We start from the raw sequence: 1,269 nt of genomic DNA, 5'->3' as shown, positions 1-1,269 counted from the left end.
TAAGTTTTAGTTAATTGTTTAAGTTTCTAGTCTTGCAAAACTAGAGAAAACCCTTCCTTTTATTATTTGCTTTTTAGATAATTCTAGTAGTTAGTTTAATTTGCCGTTCCATGTGTTCGATACCATGCTTGCTTAATTATACCACCAATTGACATGTACACTGCCTTTTGTGTGTTAAATTTATATTTAAAAAGTAGGATTAAAACTAGTTGGTTTTACACACATCATCAAGTCATTTGACCAAATGGTAAAGAGAAAGGCTAAGTATGAGATAGTCCCCTGTACCATTCCAAAGATTCCATATGTTTCTATTGCCAAGATAATGGGCACTGGTTGCGAAGCTGCCATATTTACCTGAAAGATCGCAAGGATGGTAAAGTCAAAAATTTTTGACTTTACTTCAGGCAAAATCCACTGTCTAACTCTATTAAGTTCCTATTTGGAGATTCTTAATACATGATGTAATGTAATTACATTTTTGATTTTTTGAAGAATCGAAGAAAATAAAAGAAGCTTAAAGGAAGAGTAAGCTGATTCTGATCGTGAAGAGATGGATTTCAATCGCATGGTTCGATGATCAGAATTTTGAGCTGCTGCTTAAAAGTTATGATAGATTGCTTAGAAATTTGTAATAACATAGTTTTCATATGTAATTGCATTGTAAGGAAAAGTTTTTCCGCGTTTCATAAATAAATAAAATTTTGGTTTTATTTTATTTTATCACCTTGCAATGGCAATTATGAAAATTGATGTTTCTATGTTTCTATGTTAGTAATTTGAATTTGATTCTTTCGTTTGTGGTTGTGTCATAATTTACCAAATAAGGAAAGAATCACATCACCCAAGTTTCAGTTGGATAGAAACTTGGAATCATGCAACTTGTATTGTATGATGAATGATAATTTTCGTCTTTTGGAAATTAAAGGCTAATTCCTTGTTCACATGAATATGTGAGTCAGGTGAAGGACTAGGGGATCGGGTACACTGGGTGTGCGCTGGTCAGGTCCACCACAAAGAACGATAAGACTATTCGTCATGATTTACTAAAGTTTAGTAAATATGGTTATGCTTACAAGTTTAAGTATAATTCTGAACATTGGAAAAGTTTCAATGTATGGCAGAACGAATGAAAAGAATCAAATTAGGCAGAAAGATAAAAGTTTCTCCAATCTGAAAAGATGGGAGAGTACTTTAGTATCGTGTTTTATGATCATCTTAATGATTATGTAAAACCATATCATAATTGATCCTCTAAGGTCATCTTTGTGC

This window comes from Lactuca virosa, chromosome 7 (genome assembly GCF_052849685.1).
Source record: "Lactuca virosa cultivar CGN04683 chromosome 7, Lactuca_virosa_CGN04683_v6, whole genome shotgun sequence".
NCBI classification, from domain to species: Eukaryota; Viridiplantae; Streptophyta; class Magnoliopsida; order Asterales; family Asteraceae; genus Lactuca; species Lactuca virosa.
This window is presented reverse-complemented; position numbering follows the sequence as displayed.